The following is a 16,687-nucleotide window of genomic DNA, read 5'->3' as shown; positions in this document are numbered from 1 at the left end:
AGTCTTTCACTTCCCCCGGAACCTCTGTACTCTTCGCTATAGGATGTTAATATAGTGTTACTTCTTTTCCAGTCTTGGCAACCCAATAGGTATCTATCGCGCAAGGAGCTTACGGCCAAGCTGACTGCTTTTATGCTTGATATCGTGCAGTCGAGTGTCCGATGTCGGGCACTGGACATCACCGGTAGAGTTTTTACCCCCGAAGGGGTCACTTTTCACATTACGCGCAGGACAAAATCGGACTCGAGACTGGTATCCTACCCAGCGTTCAATAAATACCCGAAGCTGTGTGTAGTTCAATGTCTTAAAGAATACGAAGGCATGAGGAAAGAGACTCGCCCTCCGGGGGAGAGTCAATTATTGATTTCCTTACGGAAGCCTTTCAAAGCAGTTTCGCCACTAACCATAGACCGTTGGATTAGATGGGTGATGCAAGAAGCGGGGATAAACACCTCGCAATTTGGCGAACAATTAGTGAGAGGTGCTATGGCTTCTAAAGCTTTTTCACTCGGCGCCAGACTAGAAGACATCCTAAACGCCACAGACTGGTCTTCGGACTCTATGTTTAAAAGATTCTACTTTAAACCAGTCGTGAATATGGCGTCACTGGTGGTTGACAAGCTTTGAACGAGCATAATGCTCGCCTCTGGTCCGGACATAGAATGAAACATTTCCTAGTTACCATGACGAAAAGTTTCAATTCTATTAAGGAGGTCAGGATTATTCCCACCCGAGGCTTCATGAGACCTAGTCCCTCCCGAGTTTATAAGGAGACAAGAAATTAGTCAGGGCTCTTTTTCTTCTTCAACGTAAGGTATACGTATGTATCTTTGAGAAGGTTTACTGCCGGGGGACATGGCCCCATTTGTTCCTCAGTGCTTTGTCTAATTGCTGTGATAGCTGGTGCTTGATGTGACCGCTGGTTGGCACGCAGTTGTGGAGAATTGATTCATTTATTTACATTTCATTTCTCCTAGGCTCCGACGGTTCCAAGAAGGAGTAACAGGCCTCACTGTCCAGGATCGCAGTCAAGAAAGAGGAATGGTGTTGGCAGCATCACACCCTTGTAGACCATAGGACCTGCTGATTGGTGGACTACAGATGACCCCTGAACTGAGGGGATCATGGGATTTGAAGTTTTTTGTGATTAAGTTGAAGCTGCTGGAGTATGGATAATAAAGAAAGTTGAGCATAATCCTCAATAGAATTGAAACTTTCCGTCATGGTTACTAGGAAATTTGTGATTATCCATTAGATGACCAAATGGGCATGCACTTCAGGTGCTCCATTTATCATCACTTATAGTCCACCATTGTACACTTCCACTTTTAAAGAGTTAAAGAGAGACCACTGACCGTTTCAGGTTGAGATATGGTGTTGATTAAGTACTACGTTGACACAGTATTCATATTTGTCCAATGGGGATATCCACCAAGAAAATGTATATGCCAAAATGTTGTCAGATCTTTTTCTTTAAGTAGATCATTCTCTTCAAACCAGTAGTGAATCCCCAAGTCAAACTGGTGTCACATGTGCGCTGGCATGATTCGAGAAACTCCTCATGGTGTGAGACAGCACAAAGCACACAGTGTTGCATATCTGTAGGATATTGACGGGGTGTAGGATATAGACAAATCCAGCTGCAAGGGGAATGACCTTCCAAACAGTCAGGGCAAAACACCTATTAATGCATTTGCATGATGACCAGTGGGAGGTTACAAGGACAGAGGACAGCAAACAACTTTACCACACACTATTAGACTCTTTATACGATCTTATAAAGATGGAGTTGAAGTGCTTGTGGGGCAGTTGGATCCATTACCCATATACCATGGTGATGCTCCAAAATTCAGAATTATGGGGGATGAGTGCAGACAGAGTTTAACGTGAATACGGGTTTGATGCTCAAGCGATGACCTGAGGTAATTTCATCAGGCCAGCCATGTGAACACTTTTACACACTCAACAGGATAAGTAAAGCAGCCTTACATCTGCTGTTCACAGTGAAGCAGATACTCTTGCAAAACTGTTGTACAGGGTTGGTACCAAATGGGGACCTGTTACTATAAATGGTTTGATAGATAATTGGAAACAGCGGCATGGAGTAATTGACAACTTACCACAGACTGCAAATAGTTACACTTTGCGCTCTGAATAGTCTAGATGCAGTCGTGAGAATATAGTAGGCAACTGTACACATAGGATCTTATGCCACTCCCAATGAAAGAAAGAGGAATGAAAGGGGAGTATATTTTGGACTTCATGTCTCTGGATGAGATAGCAGGAAGAAGGGTGAGGAACTTCCGGGCGGGGAAGGGGCTTGAGGGACGATTTTGCATTGCTTCATAATGATGAGGATATTGGAAAATACCAATAAAAATCACTCAAACAAATTTTGTGATCCCTCCTCATATACTACAGAGGCGCCTCTACAGATTTACTTCTCTGGGGATAGTTCAATCAGTGAGACAGAAGCACCACAAATCTCATCTGAAGAAGGGGAAACTGGGGGAAAATGATCAAATTCGGAGTTAGACTTTCATTTACCACGGTTGGTGAAAATGCAACAGAATGAACTTTCTATTCCTCAGATATCTAATTTCTATAATTGGAGACTGTCAGAAGTACCCTCGCCCGCTGCTCTTAAACCAATACTGTTACTTGGTTTTCCTATCAGGAGCCAGCAGTGGTGGGCATGAGCCAGTACCAATAAAGGCCATTTTGATAAAAGCCATTTCGCTTTATCAAAGGGTTCTTGGGAACTAATATCAAAATGCTTCCCAGTGCTTGAGGGAGATTTTCATTAGATGACAAAATCTTTGCATTCTACTGAGTATCTTTATTACTCACCACTTCTCATTCTTTATTAGTCTTTACTGTCATTGACCTGCTTGCGTTTTACCACCCTCTATGCAATGAGAGCTAAGCAGTATCAACTACTCCTCCCTCCTTTCAATGCTTCATCATCAACACGCCACACTCCTTTAGTACAGAGTCGAATCTATCAGGTTAGAGTCAGGGAAGGCAGCCAAAGGTATGAGGTGGGAGATGAATATGCCATTGGGCTGAGCAAGCAGTTAATGACAAATTAACTATCTTTGTTTTGTGCTGCTTGGACTTTAAAAAGACCTGCAGAATAAGTTGCATTCATAGCAAAATAAAAAGAAAATAGCCTGAGTAATCTACCAAATGGGCATCATTGCCTGGAACTCAGCTCTGGAAACATGCATATGAAGACTCCATATTTAGCATTTCCTTTTGTTAGGAGTATGTCCAGTTGTGTGACTTTCTAAAGAACTCTGTGGAATTGGGTTGTTCAGATCCTGTTGGAGCTCTTTTGTTACATGTCTGCTTAGTTTACCAGCTTTTGTGTGTTGCTGACTCGGAACACGCTAGTCTTGCACCAAATATCACAAACAAATCATCGGTATCACTGACCTTTACAAGAAGTCTAGATTCCGCACCTCCCTGCTTTTTCAGATAGCACAACTCTGTGGTGTCGCCCGCTTGGTCCCAGATGGACTTCAAAGTGAATGATGGGAGAAGTGATGTGAGCGACAGATGGATATTGATCAGTTTTAGCATAGCTGCGTGGTAGGATGGTGCTTTGGCAACAATTTCCTGTAAGGTGTTAGGTCACCATCATGAGCATTACATTTTAGCCTGGACAGCAAGAATCATTTCCTGAAGTATACTCCCTTCATTATGTTATTCCTGCAATGCCACTGCAGGAGTGTGTAGAGAACTAACAAAGTGTCAGCCTTTGGGGAGAGGGGGGGCGTGGCCAACATGGCCGCCGGCTAACAGTGTAACTAAGGAGCTCTGCCAGGTCGTGTCACCTATTCAGCAGACCATCTACCTCCATATGCCACCTCCCTAGACTTCAGTGACATCACCTCACACACACTTGCATCACTGTGGCAATAATATTTCACAATCCATCCAACGACCAAGCATATTATAACATTACCTACCCAACAATGGTTTTACCTTCCGAATTCAAGAACATCAACTTTCATCACGCTCTCAACAATGGTACACACCTATTGACTTTTAAGAGCATCCCCTTCCAGTGGGATAGCATAGACCGCCCAGCATTAGTTCACCAACAGGATCAAACTTCTACCACACCTATTCGACAATAGCTCAATTTTTAACAGCATTTATCCAGGTTTGACCTTAATGTAGCCCACTAATAATAAAATAATGCAGGTGATTTCCCTGCAAACCTTGATAGGATGAACAAACCAATTGTCAGGCAAAAAAACAGAAGTGTTGTCACAAGTGGGCAAAAGAAAGTTCTTTTGATAGCACTGCAAAAAAAAAAAATTCTTCCAACGACATTTGCATGCCCCATTGTTGCTGGCAAAAATAACTCTGACGGCATGTGGGCTCACCAGCTCAGGCTATGGTATGTGCAATCCAGATTGGCTTAATTCCCTCATGGGCACTAAGCAGCTGTCCACAGTGCGTGTCACCCCAGAAAGTCCCATAGACGGACTGCTCGTTGATCAACCAGCAAGCCCCCAGACCATGATTCCCATCCTACAGAGGAGCCTTGGCAGCCAACATCTGTAAAACGCTATCCAGCAATGCTGGTTGTGAGTGGCCATTTGTTACTGCGTGGAGCCATTAACGATGGTTGATATGGAGGAACGCTACATCTATTACTGTGTGTATCATGAATTCTCTACTTTGTGAAGCCATTAATACGCTTTACTGTGCGAGATATAGTGAGCTGTACTGCTTTTGAGTGAGTGGGGCTAATCATACTTGCTACTGTATAGAGTCATTAATACTAGTTTCTTAGTGCGACCATTAAAGTGGGTCATTGGCTGGGGCCGTTTACTGTGTGTGGCCATTAAAACTGTTTACTGGGCATATGCATTAGAGCTTGACTTTGAATGAGGCCCCTAATGCTAGCTTCTATTGGGGCCACCCGTGGATATTTACATTCTATTGTCGTTTAGGACCACTGATGCACAAACTCTCCGCGACCACTGATGCATGATATTTCCTAACCCATTGATGCATGTCGCTATTAGGGAATAATGACACAATAATTTCAGCGCCCCCTAATAGCGGCAATGCTCTGTGCTCATGAACACAAGCCATTTCACAATGTCTTCTCATCTTCGAGAAAGCCTCACACACTTTGAAAGTGAGGCTCTGGTGCACTTGTAAATGTTTATTTTGAACGGAACTGAGGTATAAGTTTCACAGTTTATCAGATCACAGTTTAAAATGATTATTGAATTGCATAGTATTAAAAAAAATCTACATTTTGCCTCTAGGCATGCTTGTTTTCTCTGTAGAGGTGATTTTAGAAATGAACCGATTTGTAACTTAAATGTACTTCGGTATATCACATACATCGGGAGGTATTCCAGGGTTTACAACAAAATCCATATTTGAACATTTTTACAAATATCAAACATGACCCCAAAATGGAGATCAGATTAAAAAAAGCGATATGGGAGAGTAGAGTCATTTGATACAATGTATTACATTATTGCTCCCCAATTTGAACCGCTCGTAGGCGCCAGGCTAGTGACACGCCGAGGTGGCTTAAGATACCTAGAGGTTGGGCAAACTCCATAGCTACTGGTTAGAGTCCTCTCAGGACAAGTGTTTCTTGTACAACACACACAATAAACCGAATCACCACCACAAGCTTTCATGAAGTGAGGGTCTGGACTGCCTTCTGAGCCAGGTAATACTATAAGGACCCTGGCCCAGTATTCGCTTCTCGCACTGCTCGCGTCTAATCTTTTTACACTGCTCTCTAGGGAATGCCCCTTACAATATCACAAGTCCCAGCTCCTGCTCACTAGTGAAAGATGTTGCACTCCTCAGCAGCGCACTATGCTGCCCACCGATGCCCTCACTACTCACAAGTGTCAGCTGCTCCCACTGTCCATCAGGGCCAGCTGCTCAGACTGCCCTGCTGATGAGACGGATTACCAATGGAATGCCTGGTGAATCCATCACAGATCTGGAGAGACTGCAGAAACAAGAGCAGAATTCATGAGAAGCGTCACTGTGATGGCGACAGTGCGAAAAACAGACAGAATGGGAGAGGACATACCTGCAGGTAACAGAGCAATTGGTGGGAAGGTGAACTCGTGCAACGCTACTTAATAAGTATATATGATGTATATAGTCCAAACCTTTGTTTGGAGCAACAGCGCACAATGCACCAAAGGTGAAGCACTTCAAAGTTGTGTGCAGGAGGTGGGGTGTCACCTACATGCATCACACATTTGCTGCGCTGCCCAGTGAAGTGACGCTGATTTACAACCTTGGCACCGGGAGATGAAGTTCTTCTGACAGACTGAAGCATCAAGATTAAAGCGCAGGACTCCAAACCGCACGGTCAGCAGCTGAACCACCAGACCAGCTCTCCTCCACGTCCACACCTCACATGGACTGCAATATAGACAGGTCACTAGGCAGCGGAGGGACGTCACAGGCGCCCGGCAATCGGGATCTGCTGTGATTGACACCACACTTTGCAAATCTGGATTTCCGTCTGGCTCTGAGGAGGAAGAAGGACAGAGTGAAGCCCCTGCCAGAGCCAGAGCCTCCTTATCCCACAGCCATTGGAGAGGTCAACACTTGTGCTAAATCCTGTGCAGGGAGGGTCTGCTCCGCTCTCAGGTCCTATGCCGGTCAATGGTTTGCAGATGAACACATTCATTGACGTCAGTCTCAAGTGCTGGAATGGCTTACACGCCTTGGACAAACCAGGAGCACATGCAAAGGACCAAGACAAGAGGTCTGGCGCTTTAATAGTGCATACTTGCAGAAACACACAACACTTAGACACACATTAACATAGATCACACATACATGCAGATATATACACAGAACAGCAAAACTACAGACATCTATATGTAAGCAAAACATCAAATACTGGTAACTTTGTGCACAGTGACAAGGCACCTAGGCAAACAGACAACCTAAGTTAAAGACATTTATTCATAAAGCTGATCAGACTTGCAAATACCGATTGCAGTGTCACCCATATACACATTCAGTTATAATGACAGGCTCCACATAAGCAGACAAACAGACAGGCAAAGGGGACGGATGGACAGACAGTAGACAAATAGAGGAAGACATGCTTTATATCTGCTTACTATGTGCCCACTCGGTGGAGGAAATCAAGTTCAGGGGAAGAACAAGTGGGGTGTCAATGCTCGTTTATATGCACACTCGCTTTGGTAAAATCACTTCTATTGGGTAATGGAAAACTCGAGTCTCGCAATCCATCCGATCCATGCCCACTTTGTAACGCTCATCTGTAGGTTACAGGACGCTGTTTTCTACTCGTCTATTCCTTTATTAACCTCTTTAGTCTAATCCTACGAATGTAGCACTGCAGTCCCTCGCTTTCAACTCTTTAGTACAGCCATCCATCAGTCTGCCATAGTCTAACATGAACGGTCGAACACTTTCTCTAAATCTGGATTCGCTTTTCAGAACCATCATATGATCAGGTGAACCAAACAAAGGCTACAACTGCCAGAATGCTTTGAATTGTTGAATGAAGAAACAGGCCATAAAGTATGATAGAAAGTACCCCCAGAGCAAACTGTACTGCAGTCGTGAAACCGTCAAATCACCCAGTTTGAGTTTCTTTATAAAACATACAATTCGTGCTCCTGATGTTGACAATTTCAAATAACTCAAGTTTTTCAGCTTACCAAGGAACTAAATAAGTTTTGCATTTTTCAATATAGTTTACAAAAAAAAACGGCATCACATGTACGGTCTTGAATTATTTTACTGTGCTGGACTTTTCCATATTTTCATGAGTCCGGACATAATCTCGTGTTTACATCTTCGTTGCCAACAAATCGATCAATGTAGTAAACTTTTGTATTCGGACAGATGAGGGCAATATAATACACCGAGGCATTTTGAAATTGATATATTTAAGCCCCAAGCAGTTTGCAGCGGTTCCCTGCAGACAAAGTGGTATTAGTACACACAGAACTTGATGTCAACCTCTTGTCACTACCACGAATGAAAACAGCAGACGCCATTTTACTAGTACAGTGTAATAGAAACAGCACTCCTGAAGTATAGCCATGTCAATTGTCTAGCTAAGTAGCTAAAGAAGCAGCTGTGGCACGTCCATGTGTGGCACCCATGTCTTTTTCTAAAGTCTTGGGATGAAAGCATGCTGAAAGCAAATTTCATTAAAAGGGGTGAAGAGAATTGAGGCCTAAGGCCACACTCCCTTCTTCTTTATCACACTCCTGACGCAGGTTCTTGCTTTCTCACTTTGTGACGGGTTTCCATCGGCTTCTCTTCCTCCACCCTTCTCCAATGTCTGTTTTCCTTCTTGTGCTTGCAAGAAATGTCAGATGAGAAAATAGAAGTTCCGGTCCCCAAAAGTGATAGGCGGTGGCCCTCACCGGCTCAAATTAAGCACTGGATCTAGTGCGGTTCAACAGCAGGTATGAGGCTGATATATAGTCGTAGACCAGGACGGGAGTGTGGAGGGGACACTGTGAACAATGGCTGACAAACCAAGTCACTTTGGCCTTTGCATAACAAGATTCCTTACAACATCCAGAAAGCTTAAAGTATGAGTAGCACCAATGCAAGCTAGCTGCCCCAACACAGAAAACATGTAAATCATGGGCACCCGAGGGCGTAACCCAAGCGATGCAGCGCACAGGGGATAAGAGGGGGTGAGGGAGCAAGCCTTCAGGTCCATCCACCCCTTCAAAGGGGTCCCATTCAGACCAAGGTCAATGAATGTGAGCTATGGGAGACTCGGGCCCCTCTTGATATTCTGCGTGGGGCACCCAGTCGTAGTATAAACTAGGGGCGGGTAAAAATGTGTTGAAATGCAAATCGAGCGAAACTAGCATTTTTTGTTAAGAGGACCATTGCACAAAGAGATACAATAAGAAAATCTGATATACAGGCAAATCAGAAAAAACAGGTGCATTTCTTGTTCAAACACAGATGACTACATGCATGAATGCTGCATACTCTTCCCTGTACCTTAAATCACGGCCCAGAAAGGTCTGGGCTTCCCTGAAGGATTCTGATTTAGTAGTGTACAAAACAGGGATGGAAGTATTGCTTGCATTAATCTAAATCACTGGTAACTACTCGGGCCACATCCCAGTCCACTCTTAGTTTGCCAATCATGCCACTTCACTTTAGACCAATCCGTATGCAAATCAGTCTTGACCCTGCTCCAATGGCAACAGACCAGCAGGAAATACCTGGCTAGATACTCCCTAAACCGGAAAACAAGCAACCCAGGACCAGTTTCACTCTTATTAGCCGGCTACACCTTCGTTCTAGTGGCACAGTGTGTACACAGATCACGTCAGGACAGGCCAGGCCAGGTCTTCTTTGAACCAGAACACAAGCAATGCAGGACTGGTTTCGCTCTTATTAGAGCTTGGTTCTGGTGGCACAGTGTGCCCCAGACCAATGTCTATAGACAGTTCAAAAAAATATTTTTTTCGAAAGGACTAATGCATTTTGCATTTACCAAGTACCCACAGCACATATTCTGTCACTGTTTTAGTTATGCAGTTCAGCGGAAGCATTTTCCGTTCCAGATCATAATTTCGTTTGAGTAATTGGTTTTCAGACTCTAGCATTTGCTGGAGTCTGTTTTCTAATTTTTGAACCTTCGACGAGCAGTAGCGTCATCGATTTTCATCACGGGTTTAGGTTAAGTGAACGGACCGCTTCCGCAGTCCGTCGTTCGTTTCCGCATCGTTTACATGGAGGAACACCAGGAGAACGCTGCTTGACAAAGAGCCCCGAATGGTGACAGAGTTTAGGATCGTCTATAGCAGGTACGGAGGCTTGACATCATTGAATAATATGTGCGTCGTTAGCAGAAATTTCTTATAACCGCGGTTTTTGACACCTTGTCATACAGATATATTTGTCGTCCATTTACTTTAGCATTGAGACCGCCCGGCTAACCAAACGTTCACTAGGGAAAACCCGGAAGGACGGAGTCCCACAACAAAGCCTTAACCGGCGTAGAAGGCTGTGAGCAGCGCCTGTTATCAGGTATTTAGACAACACACAAATGGAATATAGTCACGCTTTATTTTTGTGGCATTTAGAAGAGAAACTTTGCATTCACTTCATGAAAGCTTTTGGTTCTTTACATAGGTCCGACCGATAATGCAATGACAATATTATTTGAATACGTTTGATTCTAGCGCTAAGAGCGATCTTTTCATCACAAGGGTTCTCACCGTCGACGAGGTATCAACCTTCATTTCGATAATTGCGACTTTACTATTATTATTGACACGTAGGCAACCGATGTTGAGTAAAATTGTTTGTGTTCCGCAGTAACGCAGATCATTCTGGTTCATTGGAGCAACGCGAGTCAAAGCAGCAGCACAACTTCGACAGCTGCCTAAAGGTATTTGCGACTTAGATACACTAAGCATCTCAAAGTGAAACGCAGATTAGCATCCAACTTACCGTCATTTTCTTGTTGTTTACACAGTTCAAAACAAGAATATCGTCATAAGCCCAAAGCTTTGTCTCCTCAAGTTACAAGGGTGAACCACCCTCAATTCTAAAGGTAAAACACCACCAATTCTTTTCAGTAGGGCCAGCAGTATTTACAAACCCAGTCTTGGTTTCACATTTATGTGTTTACTTTACAGTGACCACTTCAAGCTTAGAGACAAAGTATTCCACATTCTCCAGTGTTTTTTCATGCAAGTTGTCAACGAGTTTTTCGTTCAAAACCTCCCAAAGCATCAGTGATTCGTCAACCAACATGGTGAGCTTGAGTTTTATAGTGGGTTACCACACTCATAAGTAATCAGCAATCACGCCAATGGCGTTTTGTTAGCATCTATTTTTTACTTGCATTGTTAATTACATAGGACCATAAGCATCCCAGAATAATCTAGTTCATTGACATTAGCATGAACCATAGGACTTAGACACATTGAGGGTCAATCAGTATATGACTGCACAGATTCATCCAGAAAATTGAAGTACATTGAATATATTTAGGTACATGGTTGTATAATTATGGTCAGGATTGTACAGTGAATTTTTTTGTGATAACATTATTTCAGAGTTTTTGATTATGAAATGATTCATAGAAAGTTGAGAGACTACAAATGGAGTATTCAACCCAAGTATTGTCACGTGTGCCAATAGCCTGAAGCTAAACACAGTTGTTTAATTATTTTACAGTGCCCCTGATGAAGGGATTTGCATCCCGAAATGCATTGGGACAGGAAAATTTTCTTTTTTAAACAATGAATGTCAGATATTACAATTCAACCTATTGAGTTAATCAAAAAATGTGGAAGCAACAAAGATTGCATTTGCAACAACAAAGAAAAAAGATGATTACCATATTGTCTGAGAAAAAATCTCATCAATAAAATTGTTGAACATTATAAAAGCATACGTATCTTAATTTTGAAAAGAATGGGCAGATGGATTTCTGCTATTAGTAGTGCGGAAAGGGTCTATTGACGTCTGTCATTAGTTTACTTTCATTTACTTACTGTGGAGACTGGCCGCTCCTCCCCCTCCAGCACACCTTGAATAAACCAACTATAATTATTACAAAAGTGTAAAACAGAGCGAAAAGGAGTGCACCTCACATCCCCAATTTACCAGACCAATGTCTAGGCATAACTGTCCACTTAGGGGCAAGGGCAATGGGTCTTGCTCTGGGACCTACTGGCTTTGGCAATGCTATGCAGCATATTGCGGAAGGAAAAATGCTAGCATAGGTCACATTTTTTTTACATGAAAACGATGATGTGATGACACAACCACTACCGGTGGTCGCATCATTGCATGACGTGCACACACATACATCACAACACATCCTCCCACCAGATAAATGACACTGGTACCAGTTTTTAGGTTTTGACCTGGCGAGGGGCAAAGCCCCTCCCAGATCGAAAACTATTGTCTACAGTAGGGATGTTCGGACCGCCTCTGTTTCCAATTGGCTAGCTCCATAAATGGAGACTAGCCATTGGGAGACAGAGGCTGTCAATCGCGCTCTCTCTTGAAAACGCGATTCGGGGGCGTTTCTGGTGCTTTTTTTAAGCCCCGCCCCTTTGTCCCGGGCCGCGCTGCGATTGGCTGCCGGCCCGGGACACCCCCGTGACGTCATTCCCGGGCCGCGCTGTGATTGGCTGCCGGCCGGGACACCCCCGTGACGTCAGCCAATCACAGCGCGGCCCGGGACCTGACTTGTTAGGTTTTGCCTCGGCAATGCGTACGAAGTACGCATGCGCCAGCAAAATCTAATGTTTTCCTCTGTGGAGGGGGGTTGTTTTTGTGTCATTTCATGCCGACCACGAGCCCAGGTGAGTGCTTGTCTTACTTAGCTAGTGCAGTCATGGCTAAAAACGAGCTGGTGCAGAAAGCCAAACTGGCAGAACAGGCCGAGAGATACGATGACATGGCACAGAACATGAAGAAGGTAACGGAGGAATTTACATCCCGCTCCCGCACGTTTTCGCTCTTCATGTATTTTTTCTGTCTGCTTTTGTTTACATCCCGCTCCCGCCCCCCCCCCTCCACCGCCAACGGAGGAAGCCTTCCCGACCCCCCTCCCGCTGTCCCCCCCCCATCGCCAACGGAGGAAGCCTTGCCCCCCCCCCCCGCTCGGTAGTTATGCGCTTGTTCACTAGTAGATGCTTCTTACACTGTCCGCTGGTGCCACTTAAAGCACTGATCACTGGTACATGCTTCTAGTGCTTAATTTGAGCCTGTGTGGGCACCAACAATTAATTCTCCTCATTAGACTTTTTCCGAGAGCAAGAGAAGGAAACGAACACAAAACAGAAAGACGGGGGAAGAGAAAGACGGAAACCCCGCCATAAACGGAGAAAGCAGGAACCTGTAAAACTGAGATAAGGGGGCAGGGAGTAACTGGCAGCGAATTAAAGAGGGCAGCGGTGGATTTAAGGCTCCGCACCCTTGGTATTCGACAGGCTGACATTTTATAGCGCCAAACACAGGTGTCTGAGCAGCGCTTTAGTCCCCAGCACTTGTTATTTCACAAACGAAGCGCTGCGGGCTTCTCCCTCTGCCCTCAGCGGCTCTCCTTCCTCAGAGTGCCTCTGCCTGCCAGCCCCACTCTTTCCACACTGCCCGCCAGTGCCAGCTTCTCCCTGACGGTGCCACATCAAACCGCCAACTGTACCCAGCAAACTCCTCAGGCTGGTTGTGGAAGCGGAGAATAAGCTTCGGGACAATCCAGGGTCTTCTCTGCTCGGACTAAACACACCCCGCTGCTGGACGCTGTGTCCCTTCTTCTCCTCTCCTCTCGCTTCCTCTCACCCTCCCCCCTCCTTTCGCCCTCTTCTCTTTTCCTCTCCTTCCCTCTTCCTCTCCTACCCTCCTCCTTTTGCCCTCTCCTCCCCTCCTCCTTTCACCCTCCTCCTTTCGCCCTCTTTCCCTCTTCCTTTCGTCCTCATTTTCCCTCTTCCTTTTGCCCTCTCCTCCTCCTTTCGTCCCTCCCCGCCACTCTTCCTTTCGCCCTCTTCCCCTCCTCCTTTCACCCTCTTTCTTGCGCCCTCTCCTCCCCTCCTTTTGCCCACTTTCCCTCCTCCTTTTGCCCGCTCCTTCTCTCTTCCTTTGGCCCTCTCCTCCTTTCGTCCCTCCCCTCTTCCTTTCGTCCTCTCCTCCCCTCTTCCTTTCGTCCCACCTTCCTTCTTCCTTTCACCCTCTCTTCCACTCCTCCTTTCACCCTCTCTTCCCCTCCTCCTTTCACCCTCTCCTCCTTCTCCTTTCACCCTCTCCTCCTCCTTTCGTCCCTCCTTCCCTTGCTCTCCTCCAGCTGCATTTCGCTCCTGTTCATCCCATGACCTGCTCTCGTTTCCCAAATTTCTATTTTTATGCTCTGACATGCGTGCTTTTATGGTTTTCCTTTAAGTGTTGACCGTTTTTATTACCCAGACTTTAAAGGCTTTTGGATCTCCGTCTGCAAGGCCTGCGGCGAGCGCATCGCACGAGGGGACACCCTGCCGGCGCTTTACTGCTTTCCGTGTACAGTGTACACACGGGGGCCTCACCCGCCCCCCCTTCGCCTCCAATACAACCAATCTGCTACCCGCTTCTAAGCAGAAGCAGGCTAGAGGCATGTGTCAGACCCTAGGTACTGGAAAGGCACTTCGTAAATTCAAATCCTAGCTGCCCTCTGACGTAAGCCCTTGGACGGGTCATTTCTACATCTGGATTTTGGCAGCTCAGATGTCAAACAGGCCTGCACCTATCCTTCTGCTTTCCCTCTTCCTTTCGTCCTCATTTTCCCTCTTCCTTTTGCCCTCTCCTCCTCCTTTTGTCCCTCCCCGCCCCTCTTCCTTTCGCCCTCTTCCCCTCCTCCTTTCACCCTCTTTCTTGCGCCCTCTCCTCCCCTCCTTTCGCCCACTTTCCCTCCTCCTTTTGCCCGCTCCTTCTCTCTTCCTTTAGCCCTCTCCTCCTTTCGTCCCTCCCCTCTTCCTTTCGTCCCACCTTCCTTCTTCCTTTCACCCTCTATTCCACTCCTCCTTTCACCCTCTCTTCCCCTCCTCCTTTCACCCTCTCCTCCTTCTCCTTTCACCCTCTCCTCCTCCTTTCGTCCCTCCTTCCCTTGCTCTCCTCCAGCTGCATTTCGCTCCTGTTCATCCCATGACCTGCTCTCGTTTCCCAAATTTCTATTTTTATGCTCTGACATGCGTGCTTTTATGGTTTTCCTTTAAGTGTTGACCTTTTTTTATTACCCAGACTTTAAAGGCTTTTGGATCTCCGTCTGCAAGGCCTGCGGCGAGCGCATCGCACGAGGGGACACCCTGCCTGGCAGTCGCTGACTAATACAAACTGTATGTGTGAGTAATTATGGTCCTCGTACATTAAGGAAAGACAAGTTCGGTATGTTAAAATAAATGGTTTACAGTGTGCAAAAAAGTATGGATTCCTTCAGAAAAAGTGACAGGAATAACTAACATACGAATCGAGTTACACTCATTTCCCTAAAATGTATCCATCTGAAAGTACCATGCCTCCATAGACGACTTTAGGTCACCCTATATGGAAATCTGTATGTCTGAGAGTGAATATGTGACTGTGTGTGAGGGACAGGTGTCTAATGAATGGACGTGTGACCATGTGTGTGTGATTGATAGTTTAATGACAGGTGGGCATGAGATTGCTGGTGTTTGCTGTATGTGTATGTGTGAGAGTTAACATGCAGCAATGTGTGTGTATGGTTGCATGTGCGACGAATGGGTGTGTAGCTTCATGTGTGTGTTTGACAGTGTTGCCACGAGTCAACGTGATGTTAATTGTGTGACATTTGCAGTTTCTGTTGCCTGCTGTTGGTGGACCTGAGTAGCGCTTGGAGATTAGAACTTGCCCTTGATCTATGTCTTATTTATACCATCTACTTGCAGAATAATAGATCCACTTCCTTGTCTCCATCAGGAGAATTTATTCAAAATCAATAAGAGAAAATAAATGTATATTTTAAATGTAAAACTCAAGTAAGTAAGCTTCATTCATCAAGGGCAAAGGCGTACTGCAGTCCTGACATCCCACTCCGGCTATCAGCCTCTTCACAAATCCTCTTCCTGTCTTTCTTGTTAGATCCCTCTTTCTGACACTCACTCCTTTGCACTTTTCCCTGCACCCTCTCGTCTGTTTATCTTCCATCACTTTTCCTATTAATCCTTTGCAACACTCCCTCTGTTCTTTATATCACTATTACATCTATTTCTTGTCTCTAATTTCCTCAAACTCATTATCTTTTGCTACTCCTAAATGTATGCTCCCCAGCACACTACCCCTTTCTTTCGCCCTCTCTCTTTCATCTATTTCTAAAGTCACATTTATATCACTTTGTCCTATTTACTGTTTTTCATATCCCCATATCCCTTTTTTCTATATTAACCTTTCCACAAGCTTTCTATTTCTACTGCTCACTTTTACTTGCAATAGAGAAATATTACTGAACTAAATATGTATATTCTGTTAATATCTCATATCAGCATGAAGGAGGGGTTAGAGAGCCTGACAGCATTTTCATTTAATGGTTTATGAGTTTACATCATCGTCTACGTAGCCTTTCAGGAGCTAATATTCACATCTATAACAATCATCTGGATTTTTTGCGCCTTAGAAGGAATCCGCAGCATCTCTGTCACACAGCTCATTTAAGAGTATAGGGTCTGGACCAGCCTTATGTCCTCAAGCAGTTTCCCATTTTCTGTTCTCTGTGCCTCACCCAAAAGCGTTTATCTACTTGGAAGGTGGTCTGGTTGATCAGTGTTGCCAGACCAGTTGTTCATTTGCAGGCAGGTCCTTGATTTCCAAAGAAAGTCGAGTATGCTTCATAAGGCTTGAGGAAATATCTCTGGCTAGCTGACAGTTTTATGTATACAATATATTATTGGTCAGATGCCAGTATATTTGCTCCAAATTTCTCCAGACCCTTCTTGCATCGCTCTTTTTTCTACTTTGTAAAAGAAAGCATGGATAATAAATTCACTTTTTTTTTAAAAATGAAAGGAAAAAAACAAGCGGTGTCTTTGGACAAGACTCGGTGCGGTGCTTAATCTCTGTTTACCACTTTTTCTGTCTGCTTTCTCTCCATGGTGACCACTTTTTAGAGTATTAGTGCTGTAGTTGTTATCTCTTTCAACAAGAACAACTA

At 44.8% G+C, this 16,687-nt stretch overlaps 1 protein-coding gene and 1 long non-coding RNA gene across 5 annotated transcripts in view; one reads left to right on the top strand and one right to left on the bottom strand.

The window, feature by feature from the left end:
• Nucleotides 1–16,687, bottom strand: part of LOC144769497 (proton-coupled amino acid transporter 1-like) — a 469,650-nt gene that overhangs the window by 179,335 nt on the left and 273,628 nt on the right. The window lies entirely within an intron of this gene.
• Nucleotides 9,744–16,687, top strand: part of LOC144769498 (uncharacterized) — a 362,974-nt gene continuing 356,030 nt past the window's right edge. The window contains exons 1-7 of one of the 4 annotated variants that reach the window (XR_013598712.1): nucleotides 9,744–9,839; nucleotides 9,952–10,062; nucleotides 10,168–10,263; nucleotides 10,354–10,426; nucleotides 10,514–10,591; nucleotides 10,677–10,795; nucleotides 14,764–14,858. This is a non-coding gene — a long non-coding RNA (uncharacterized LOC144769498). Of the gene's footprint in view, nucleotides 9,840–9,951; nucleotides 10,063–10,167; nucleotides 10,264–10,353; nucleotides 10,427–10,513; nucleotides 10,592–10,676; nucleotides 10,796–11,220; nucleotides 11,420–13,956; nucleotides 14,024–14,763; nucleotides 15,609–16,687 lie in introns of those variants that run through there. The other 3 variants (XR_013598711.1, XR_013598710.1, XR_013598709.1) reach the window with 3 other exon arrangements.

This window comes from Lissotriton helveticus, chromosome 7 (assembly GCF_964261635.1).
Source record: "Lissotriton helveticus chromosome 7, aLisHel1.1, whole genome shotgun sequence".
NCBI classification, from domain to species: Eukaryota; Metazoa; Chordata; class Amphibia; order Caudata; family Salamandridae; genus Lissotriton; species Lissotriton helveticus.
The sequence above is the reverse complement of the archived record's forward strand: the minus strand, read 5'-3'. Positions and strand labels throughout refer to the sequence as shown.